Below are 12912 nucleotides of genomic sequence, written 5' to 3' on the forward strand. Positions count from 1 at the left end.
CTCTCCGTTGAAGTTTTTGGAAGTTGACACCACCAATAATGTAGAAATAATCTAAGTGGAATCTTATTTAAAGATATCTGTCCATGTGAGTCACCCATTTCAGTAAGTTAGAAAGTTAAGACGTAAGCAATTAGCTATTTCTTTCTTGAAACCGTTCTCTTTAAATTCAATCCTGAAGAAAACTGTTAGCGAACATCTCTTTGTGTCCTATTTCTCTCTCTCTCTCTCTCTCTCTCTCTCTCTCTCTCTATATATATATATATATATATATATATATATATATATATATATATAATGGAAAACGTAACCCATCCCGCCAACTGTCTGGATATATTGCGACTTATTTAGATGTTGTTTGTTTTGGTTTTAGCGATATTTAGGCTCATTACTGAGGGGTCCCGATTTCAAATCTCGCTATATTCAGCCACTCTGATGAGTCGTAGACGACGAAACACGTGTTAATGGATTATTACATTTTAAAAATAATATATATACCGCTCCCCATCTGGGGGTACCAAATTGGTTAAAGGAAAAATTATTCCCAACTCGTATTTAGGTAAAAATGCACTTTCGTAAATAATTGAATTCATTCAAAACATATCGCTAAAACCAAAACAAACAACATCTCTCTCTCTCTCTCTCTCTCTCTCTCTCTCTCTCTCTCTCTCTCTCTCTCTCTCTATATATATATATATATATATATATATATATATATATATATATATATATACATAATAAATGACAAAAAATATATTCCAAAATTCATGATGTTGACCATCTTATAATTTATTCCTTTAATTCAGTTGATTTATACAATTCTTGGCAGTATCTGTTTCGTAGCGCAAAATCAATCACTTAATTATTATATCAATCAGTAAATCTATTATGCCCTTAACTCATCAGAAGATATAGTAACAATCAATGTGTCAAAAAGAAATAAAATGTTATTTGATATGATTAAAATCCGAAAATTGGAAGAAAAGCTGCATGTACCTTTAATATGTTTCGATTACGCCATTTTGAATTTTATATATATATATATATATATATATATATATACATATATATATATATATATATATATATATATATATATATATATATATATATATATATATATATATAACGAAAACAAAGGGATGTAGTGTTTACCTGATATACGCAATGGTAAACTTCAAACTAATATTTATATATAGAAAATGTAATCCCAATAGAATTAAAAAAGCTCAATACGCAATAGAGAGTAGAGCTTATTACAAGAGAAAGAAAATTAAAACTGTAAGTTAAACTTTACAATCAAAATTTATTGTTCGACTGAATACTCCAAAAACAATTTACTAAGTCGTTATTCCGCGGAGTTTCAAAGAATGCTATTCTTATTATTCTTCTCATTAGATGAGTATTTAGTCGAACAATAAATTTTGATTGTAAAGTTCAACTTACAGTTTTAATTTTCTTATATATATATATATATATATATATATATATATATATATATATATATATATATATATATATATATATATATATATGTATATTCAGGCAAACATTATTAAAAACAACAGAGATACCTTGCTTAATGATTCTTTTTTTCATTTTTTCGATCAGGTGGAGATAAAATAAGACTTGCTGATATCACCTGCAATTATGAACATTCACAACGACTGAACATCCAAAAAAAATTAAACTCTCTATACAATATATTTCACTTCTATTTTTAATATTTTATCTCCACCTGATTATGATTCAAGGAAGAATCGAAAGCGCTCGTGTGAACCATAGAACATTTGTAAATACCTTCCATCTTGAAGTTAAAAAAATCTTACGAAAGATCAAAAACATGAAAAAAAGAATCATTAAGCAAGGTATCTCTGTTGTTTTTAATAATGTTTGCCTAAATGAAGGAATGCTGCCTAAATACACTAATATATATATATATATATATGTAGTCTGAAAAACCGTATCCTATGGCCACCGTGTCACGGGGTCCTATTATATATATATATATATATATATATATATATATATATATATATATATATATATATATATATACCCCGGGATACGGTGACCCTAGGATACGTTTTTTTCAGGTTACGATGTGGAATACGATGCTTTTTCTGCACCATTTACGGTATTTGCCCCGCCTTACAGTGTTATTTATGATGGTATTTGATTATATGCATGTGTATTATATACTGTACTGTATTTTGTTGCTAAATTTACTGACGTATCTCGGGCTTTACTGTACACACACAAACATACACACACACACACACACACACACACACACACACACACACACACACATATATATATATATAAACTTGATAGATCTTACGTTAAGCCAAGAGACTAGATTACGTGATTTTTAAACCCAGTAAGTGAGATAATATAAAAGTGAGTTAATATCACATGCGAAAGTTTTAATTTATTAAAAGTCAGATTAGAAAATACAAAGGAAAATGCACCCATTTTGCACATGATCTGTACGTGGCCATTCACACAGACACACATGCACATAGAAAAGCAAAACATGCATGCATACAGACAGAATCTATATAGTATTCTACTCGTATTCTACTTAGTCCATACGTTAAACTTTTAAAAAGTCCAAATGCATTTTTTTAGGGCTTAACCGCTTAAAAAGGCCATATTCGCAAAATTTGGCTTTGAAAATGAGTATACGAGAGCAACTTTCTTTTGGATGTAGCCCCGTTTTCATATATCATTATAATAATATATTATCAATGTTGTAATGTGAGAATTGGGCATGTAATTATTTGTATGTGCAGCGGTTCTTTACCGAAGAAATAAGTCAGCGTAATGTAATGTTAAAAGTAATCATTTGAAAAAAAAAAAAAGAAAACAACAACAACAACAACAACAACAACAACAACAAAAAAAGATCATTATTAAAAAAAAATCAGCTTTATCAAAACATATTTGTTGATTAAATATATTTCTTATTCAGTGGAAATTCCACGGGTCCTGCTAGAATTTAATAATCTTCTTAACTATTAATGTTTGTACACACACATACAGAAGTTAGCCCAACATAACGTTCCTCTAAAATGGTTAAAATGTATTATTATTATTATTATTATTATTATTATTATTATTAATAATAATAATATAAGTAGCAGTAGTAGTAGTAGTAGTAGTAGTAGCGACACATGTGGAAATTCAACATGCGACTCATTCATATGTAATATATTGATGTTGGCATTCTGTTGATGTTTAGCGGAAATGGAGATGCTCTGATAATATTGTAGCTCTTTTGTGAAAACTGTAAAAGTATTTATCTAAGCTAGCATAGACGCCCGACGTAGCCCGGTTTTAAAGTACGCTTAAATATGATATTTTAATTCTTGCAGAATATATATATATATATATATATATATATATATATATATATAACTTGAGTTCCTTCAGCTATAATCGAAACCGAAACCAACACTTATGAAGAATTCTTGATAAAATTATTAATAAAAAATAATTGACTTGAACCGAAACCAAAACTTATGAAGTATTCTTAGTAAAATGATTTATCACAAGAAAGGGAAGTCCATAACAATTAAACGACAGTAACTCAGAGTAAGCGTGACACACAAAATGAATAACACACACGCTATCCTATTAAAATATAGACTAGAATATGTTGATGTTGTCATTCTGTAGATATTCATGTAAATGAGGACACTCTGATATATTATCGCTATTTTGTTAAAACTGCAAAAGTATTTATCCAAGTTAGCAGGGACGCCCGGTATAGCCAGGTCATAAAATACGCTTAAATATGATATTTTAATTCCTGCAGATTTTGTGTATATTATTATAGAGTTAATGCTCTATCGATTTTTATATATTATAAAGTTGCGATTTACAAAATAAAACATCTATCTATATGACTTTAGTTCATCAGCTTGAATCGAAACCGAATCCCAAACTTATGAAGATATATATATATATATATATATATATATATATATATATATATATATATATATATATATGTATACACACATACGCACATATATATATATACACACATACGCGCATGCATATATATATATATATATATATATATATATATATATAACTTCAGTTCCTTGAACTATTATCGAAACCGAAACCAAACGTATGAAGAATTCTTTATAAAATTGTTTATAAAAAAAGAAAATAGATTATTAAGGTGCCATCAGCTAAAATCGAAATCGAAACCAAGAATTCTTGATTAAATTATTAAAAAAATAGATTACTGGAGGCACTCCAGTAATCTATTTTTAAAAAATAATTTTATGGCACACTTACTATAATCGAAACTGAAACCAAAACTTATGAGGAATTTTTGGTATAATTATTAATAAAAAATAGATGAATTAAGTGCCATCAGCTATAATCGAACCAAAATTATGAAGAATTTTAAGTAAAATTATTTTTTCATTTGGTAATCATACCCAAATTCTTTTTATTTTCTTTTAAAGTTAATGTAAAAAAAACAAACGCAAAACTGAAGAGTAGATGCAATTGTGTTTTGTTTCAGTTACGCCATCTTAGATTCCAATCTAAGATGGCGTAACTGAAACAAACAATTGTAACAACTATATATATAAAATTTTAACATAATTACATGAATGATTCTGTGCTACGAAACAGATGCTGTAAAGAATTGAACATTTAAACATGCTGACAGAAATAAACGGTAAAATAGATAACATCTTGAAATTTGGAACGTACAGCTTTTGTCATTTATTTGTATATGCTCTGTAGTAATATCGAAATTCATAAATTAATGGGTGGCTATAAATAAAAGATGAACTATAATTACATAAGCATATTTTCCCATATATATATATATATATATATATATATATATATATATATATATATATATATATATATAGTTTTGTTTAAATTTTATTCAGAAAAAGATCATTTTCAGAACAGAAAACAAGTTAAGATTTTTTTCCTTAACCAAGATTGTATTTACTCTTATTTCCTCTATTTTCTTTATGTATGCTCAGTAAAAAGATGCAACTGATTTTTAAATATATTCTCTTTGTATGTGCTAAATAGCAAAATTATTTCGAATTAGATATAATCTTTGCTAATATCTTAGGCAGTGAGCCTACATCGAAAATCTATGGGTGAAGGAAAAAAATCTTTGGTTTCAAGCGCACTTGATGCGTATTTTATTTTATTCAAATTAAAACAACGTTTCTATATTGAACTCTCATTCCTGACGTTTTTCTCGCGTTACCTGCGCACAGTTCAAACAATTCAAAATACAACCGCCAGATACAACGCGCGGCTCTATACAGACTTCTTTCTCCAAATTTACAACATGGCAAGGAAGACGAAAAAAAAAAACAAAAAAACAAATAAAGGACACACTGAAGATGGAGTCTACCTCCGAAATATATTTGTGATAAATTCAAACAAGTAAAATATTTGTGTATTTTCCTAATATTACGTTGTGATTTGGTTTCAAGCGCACTTGATGCGTATTATATATATATATATATATATATATATATATATATATATATATATATATATATATATATATATATATATATATGCTGTCCGTATTTAGCGCTTTATCTTCATCAAAGTATATTCTTCTTCTCCTTCTTCTTCTTATTATTATTATTAGCAGTAGTAGTAGTAGCATTTATATTAGTATTATTATCAATGCTATTGACTAGTAGAGAAATAAGCAGGAAATGATTTAAAATGTCTACATTTCCTAACCAGCCAATAAGGCACTGAGTACATGTAATAAAATAGAAGTTATGTATATGCATTTATGTGTATGTGTGTGGTCTGTATGTACGTTTATGTGTGTCTATGTTGACTATAGGTGATTATCTATATGTGTGGTAAGTAGATGCATTTATATGTGTGTGTGGTCTGTATGAGCGCATGTTGAATAGAAATATAATAAACCATCTAAAAGTTTGGAACAGGAAACATTACCGCGTTTGTAACAGAGCGCGGACGAGCCGTGTGCGAATAAAAAGACTATAAAAAGGAGAGAGAGAGAGAGAGAGAGAGAGAGAGAGAGAGAGAGAGAGAGAGAGAGAGAGAAGGCATGTTAGAGAGGACGATCATGTGAGAGACGTCACAGTCGTAACGAGAAGCCACGCGTGGCGGGAAAATAAAGAAGTAAATGTCATTGTTACAATAAAAAAATTCAAATAATTTTATAAAATAAACAGTATATTGTCTACAGTGCAATATAGACTAAATCTATAGTGGACTAAGTCACTGCGAGGAGACATATGAAGGTACATATGAAGGTAATTGTCCTACGTTCCTTGCGATGTAATCTGCTAAAACGTGTTAGGTTCCCGGTGTCTATATATGTCTACATGTTAAGGCCATAAAAAAACGCGTGAAACAAACATAGGAGTACGTTTGAGAGCACGTTAACGACATTTAGGAAGACTATCACGTGAGAGACGTGGGCGAGGTCACAACCGTAACGAAAAATCACGCGTGGCGGGAGAATGAAGAAATAAATGTCGTTGTTACTAAAAAAATGAGGTGAGTTATTACTTGTCCTATATTCATTGCGACGTACTCTGTTACAACGTGTTGGGTCTACGTGTGTGAACGTGTGTATCGTTGCACATCGAGGCGAATGTAGCGATAGGAATTGAACTGATATAGCAGATTTTATAGCCAACGACGGTGTCCATCACACTAATCACGCGCCGCTCCCATTTTGGCATAGGATATGCAGATCATATTTAAAAAATATTCCTCTCGAGGGAAAATAATTATGATTCCAAGCTGGCATTCATCAAATGTGAATGTTCGCCAAAATCTCTCCCAAATTCAAAGTTCGACACCACAACTCATTAAAAAAAAATAAAAAAAAAAGCATGTAAAATACACGAATAAATATAATAAAAAAGGACAACTAAAAATAACAAGTAAAAGACGCTGATCAATTATGCCTGTTTCACTGAATAATCAAAAGTGTCCATTTGGGATTTTCCAGTTTTGTTCTAATTGAAATTAATTTTTTTTATTATTAATTTGACAGATGAACAAATTACACACATTAAAATAACAATTGCCTTGATGACTTGACAGAAACACATCACAAAACAAATGAATTCTATGATTTTGATATTTTTCAAAGGTTTCAATCAAAATGCACTATTATGATGTTTATAGTAACACATCGTCAGCAATTACTGCGCTTAGCACGACTGCAATGGCCGCCAACCAACGTTTGAGGATCACGAATGGACATCGTCATCGTCAATAAAAGTTTACAATCTCAACTATTATACAAAAAGAGATTTTGTCTGCGTGCATGCGTGTGCATGTGTGTGAGTTCATTTTCCATGGACTCGAAAACGGCTGGGCGAATAGTTTTTAAAGTTCACACGAATGAACTGGAAGTGTTCTTACGTACTTTTTTTTATCAGAATGCGTCTAATAAATATCGAAAATCGATGATCGAAAAAAAAAATCAGATTAAAGAATAAAGTTCGATTTTGACCCAAGTTAATACTTTGATACAACCTAACATCACAAGTGCATTTAAGAAGTTTTATCACCGTACAAGAAGAAAGGCCCAAACTATAAAATCAACAGTAGATTCTTTTATAAGACAGGGACGTGTTCGAAATGAATGTTTATTTTTAGAGCACAATTGAACCATGGTACTTGATATTTTTATGTTTAACTTTAATTCAAGTGAGTATGTAAAAATAATTCCATATAATCGACAGTTCGTTCTTTTATAAGACAGGGGCGCGTTCGAAATAAATATTTCTATTTAGGGCACAATTGAACCACTGTTCTTGACTTTTGCATTTTAAACTTGAATTAAGCAATTATTTACAAACAATTTTATAAAATGAACAGAAGATTCTCTACAGTGCAATATAGACTAAATTTATCGTGGACTAAGTCATTGTGAGGAGACATATGAAGATACATCGCGGTGGCTCCCCAACTACAGCAATCAATCAATCAATCAATCAATCGATGTGATTAAAAAATGGGCGATTTCACCGATTTCGATGATAATAAAAGTATGGAGGGTGGAAAATTTATTGATTGTCATTTAATCTTGGACAACGTCAGGTCTCCCTGCTTGTTATATATAAAGCTACTGTGTGTGTGTGTGTGTTAATTTCATATGGATTCTGAAACGGCTAAACCCATTTAAAAAGTTCACAAATGTACTTTATATGTCTGGTAGTGTTCTTAGATAAGTTTTGTATCAGAATGTCCCTGATAAGTATGAAAAATCAATAATCGAAAAGATCCGGTTAAAGAAAAAAGTCCGATTTTTACCAAAGTTTATACTTTGATATAGCCTAACGCCACAAGTGCATTTGAGAAGTTTTATCAGCGCACAAGCAGTAGAGTTCGGCCTACAAAATCAACAGGGGTTCTTTGATAAGACAGAAGCGCGATCGAAATGAGTGTTTCTGTTTAGAGCACAATTGGAATCATGCTACTTAACTTTTGCATTTTCAACTTTAATCCATGACATTATATAAAAAAATAATTTGGTTTCCACAGTGCCATGTAGACTACAGTGTATTGTTGACTAAGTCTTTGCAGAGAGGTGGGCCCCTGACTATAGCAGGCAATCAATCGATTTAATTGAAAAATAGTCGATTTCAACGATTTTAATGACAATAAAAGTATTGGAAATGTGGGACGTTTTTGATCCTTATTCAATCTAGGGCAAAATTGGGTCTCCCTGCTAGTTCATTCTAAACTAAGATTATGGAATTTGATTATTGAAATATAATTGACTGGATATAACTGAATATAAGGTCGTATGTTACGCTTGACGTTTATAACCAGGTGTTTTTTTTTAATTAGTTGTGATCAAACAGCAGCACAGAAATGGATAATACATGTAAATCATTTATTCAAGTAAAGTATAAATTCGATATATTAGGTAGCCATATTATTTACTTGATATTTATTGGCCGGACTCTATATATAAATGCACATGCACAAACACACACAAACACACACACACACGTATATATATATATATATATATATATATATATATATATATATATATATGTGTGTGTGTGTGTGTGTGTGTGTGTGTGTGATTAGTTTTTTGGAAAAAGAAATCCAGCAGAGTGCTTAATTGAAAGGAAAATCCGAATTTTGTAGTTTGTGTACAGAAAGTTGTTAGATGACCTAATTATCGGACTTGAAACCGATGGTATCAATGACTTGTCCCATCTAACAACTTTCTGTACACAAAATACAATATATATATATATATATATATATATATATATATATATATATTACTTAAAATGCTAACTTATTTCTTATATATTGTAATAATGGTTTTACGCCCTCCTATCATCATCGGTTGGTGTAAAAACTACATTATGAGCCAAATTCATTAAACATAATTATTACTATAATTATGTTTAATACATACACACACTAGTGTTTCATCTTTTCGGGAATCATCAGTGTAGGGAGCCACGATTATTGCCGGTCGGGGATTTGAACCTGACCACGGAGTCGTCTTTGATTCCATTAACAAGAAATATACCCCTCGGCTGCCTTCAACCGCGGCGAGAATTTAATTCTAATTTTAAAATATGATGAAAATTATGGAAATAGTATTCCGACATATTAGAGAAATAAAAAGGAACAAGCCGTATTATGTGTTTATCAACGTTTCGTCTTTACCAACTTTACCAATACGAGATTAATGTATATATATATATATATATATATATATATATATATATATATATATATACATTTATCTCGTATTCTTTGTTTTATTTTGAATAAAATATTGTAAATTTATTCAAAGATAAAAACCTATGAATTTAACGAGCTGTATATAATAGTGCTCAATAATAAAGAGCAATGTATACATTTAGTTATATTCAAATAAGCATTATTTTAATGGCGCTACACAATTAAATCATGTTTCAGTCCAATTGGTTATAACAATAATCAACCGACTTTCACAAAGCGACAAAAAAAGTTTTATGTTTCTTTCCAAAAGTTATATCCTCAAATGAAGACGAAAAAGCCAATCGTATAAAACATTAAAAAAACTTAATTTAAAACTAATTGCATCTAGAGTAAAAGTTATAGAGATCGGAACCATAAAAAAAAGGAATTAATATTAATTTTAACCTTAATAAAATATTGATAATTAACCTACTAAGTTGTTCAAGGTGATTGACAGGATGTAAATAACATGATATACATATATATCAATCAATAGATAAATAGTAAATAAATAAGTAAGAGATATAAAATAAATAAATGAAAATATAAAAACAATAATATAAAATTAAGACAAAATAAATATCAATAAGTAATATATATATATATATATATATATATATATATAAATATAAATATATAATAATGTAAAAATATATAAGAAAATTAAGAAATTAAAAATAGATGTTTCATGTTTCTCTGTCCTTAAAACTAATAAGATATAATTTTTGACTGAACCATAAGTAACATGGTTAATTTAAGAATTTACAAATACTAGTTTTCTTTAGAATATCCCATTTTATAACTGGTGTAAGGTTTTTATTGGTTAATTACCGATAGTACATAGAATGTGATGGTTTAATTGTGTAGTTAAGATGATTGAAATAGCATTTATGGCCAGTATATATTTCCTTGAAAGTAATATCCGTAATACCAATATAATACCAATTTTAATAGAAGTTTTTCTCTAGATGTAATTGTGGCTGATGATGTTAAACAGTTTTACTCGAGAGAGCATCTTAATGCAACGTTTTACTATTTTTCGATTTATTTGATTAAGAATCAGTGCTTTCACTTAAGATTTTTATTATGTTATTAATAAGTTTTTTTTCTAAATGTTCATTAATATTGTATGACAGATATTGTTAGGCGGAAAATGTTACTTAATAAAGTTAAGAAATATTTTCAATCTTAGTTTGAACCATTAAGTTAAAGGGAGGTGTAAACCAAATAAATTTTCTTTTTCTTTTTTTTCAGGTGTATTATTCAAAGGCGCAGATTTGCATAACTAAGTTGTATGTTTTTAATCACTGTCCTTTATACGGATATCGTCCCAAAAGTAATGCATCCTTTTTTTAACTAAAAAGTTAAAGAGCCACGAAGACGAGAGTGGTCCATTAAAACGAGCGACATTTTGTGTTTGTGTTCCAGAAATTCTTTTCTTTTTTTTTTATTCAATTGTCACCCCAAACAAGGCACAGTGCCACTTTCAAGTAGGGGGTACTATTAGGGACATAAGTTGCAGCGATATTATGAAGAGAGATGAGCAGCAAGATGTCACTTGAACTTTTGCATATCAGTACAGTTTGGAAAGCAGAATCCTGGAAATAAGTTCCAAAGTCTAGCAGTTCTGGGGGAGAAACTATTGGAGTAGAAGGCTTTCTTACTCCTAGGGATCTCTACTGTGTAGGGGTGGGATTTAGCTGCTTGTCGGGTTTGTCGAGAGTATCTACGTCGAGGGGGAACAAGTGATTGTAGTTCGTCAGAGCATTCATTATTAAAATACTTGTAGAACAGGCACAGGGATGCAACATTTCGTCGATGGGACAGAGGCTGAAGCTTAGATGACAGTTCAGGACCTATCCGGTTTGCGACTCTCTTTTGAACCCTATTATTATGGTGTTATAAATCGTCATCGCCGTGACAGCTCGTTTTTATCTTCTTTTGCGTTTCAGGTTCGAACATAACTGCCGCGGCTCATTTTTTTTTCGGTCGCAAAGGCACTCACTTCTGTTTTGATTGAAAGAAAAGTTGTTTTTATTCATATATTTACTTTTTTAGGGGGGATTATCTGCGTATCTTTTCTGCTGAAATATTTGGTGAGGAGGTTGTTCTTCGATTTTTTTGTAGTGGTATCGATGAAAATGCTCAATATCCTAAGTATAGTAGCTGTGTCCAAACCCAACTTCATATCCACCCGAGCAATGCCGGGTATCCATGCTAGTTAATTATATAGATCTCAAACGTCTGTTTGCTTGTGCGTTTGTGTGTTTGTATGTTTGCTAAAAACTTTCGTCAGCTGCAACGGTCAAAACCGGTATCCCCAGACCGATGACTCGAACGCATAATATGTGAAAATTAGAAAAAAAAAATTCTTTGTTGGTCAACTGGACCATTTCTTGCAAGGGTCACTTTTTTGCATCGCTCTTTTCGCAAGTCACGCACGTGCACCAAACTGAAACTCTTTAAAAATGTTATTTTGCTGGGTCCTAGCGTCATAAGCCGTCGTGGTCATGACAGCTAGCGCGTTAACTTTTTTTAAAAAACCTTCTTTTCCCCTTTCACGTTTCAGTTTCGAACCCAGCTGACGCAGTTCATTTTTTTCTTTGCGATCGCACGGACACTCGCTGCTATTTTGCTTGAAACAAAAGTTTTGATTCATACATTTACTTTTTTAGAGGGGGATCCGGAGACTAGCTACTTCTCTTTGTATCCCTTCTGCCAAAATATATGGTGGGGGAATTGTTCTTGTTTTTTACCGATTCCGTTCCTTTGTTTATGTGTGTGTGATGTTGTATGTCTGCTAAAACTTCACATCCGACCGAGTTGAAACTGGTGCCATGTGAAAGAGCAATGCCCCCGATACATAATATGCGAAAAGTAAAAAAAATACTGTGTCAGTCAACTGGACCACTTTTTGGAATGGGGTCCTTTTTCGCGTCGCTTTTTTTCGCAAGTCCCGCACGCGTATCAAGCTAAAACAATGTTTAAAAAGCTTATTTTGCAACACCATGATGTCATAAGCACTTGTGGTCGTGTGAGCTAAATAGTTTGTCCGTAAGTTTTGTCTTCCCTTTTTTTCGCTTTTCACATTTGAGCCCATTTTTTCTTTTTTTTTTCTGTCGCACGAGTACTCCCTGCTATTTT

At 30.8% G+C, this 12912-nt stretch overlaps 1 protein-coding gene across 1 annotated transcript in view; it reads right to left on the reverse strand.

Moving 5' to 3' along the window:
- Positions 1–12912, reverse strand: part of LOC145286258 (low-density lipoprotein receptor-related protein 12-like) — a 925334-nt gene that overhangs the window by 144591 nt on the left and 767831 nt on the right. The window lies entirely within an intron of this gene.

The sequence above is a fragment of the Euprymna scolopes genome, chromosome 10, assembly GCF_053919585.1.
Source record: "Euprymna scolopes isolate OS-2025 chromosome 10, ASM5391958v1, whole genome shotgun sequence".
Taxonomy (NCBI): Eukaryota; Metazoa; Mollusca; class Cephalopoda; order Sepiida; family Sepiolidae; genus Euprymna; species Euprymna scolopes.